Below are 319 nucleotides of genomic sequence, written 5' to 3' on the forward strand. Positions count from 1 at the left end.
AAATTAAAATTAAAATTAAAATTAAAATTAAAATTAAAATTAAAATTAAAATTAAAATTAAAATTAAAATTAAAATTAAAATTAAAATTAAAATTAAAATTAAAATTAAAATTAAAATTAAAATTAAAATTAAAATTAAAATTAAAATTAAAATTAAAATTAAAATTAAAATTAAAATTAAAATTAAAATTAAAATTAAAATTAAAATTAAAATTAAAATTAAAATTAAAATTAAAATTAAAATTAAAATTAAAATTAAAATTAAAATTAAAATTAAAATTAAAATTAAAATTAAAATTAAAATTAAAATTAAATTTAA

This window comes from Aedes albopictus, chromosome 1 (genome assembly GCF_035046485.1).
Source record: "Aedes albopictus strain Foshan chromosome 1, AalbF5, whole genome shotgun sequence".
Lineage (NCBI taxonomy): Eukaryota > Metazoa > Arthropoda > Insecta > Diptera > Culicidae > Aedes > Aedes albopictus.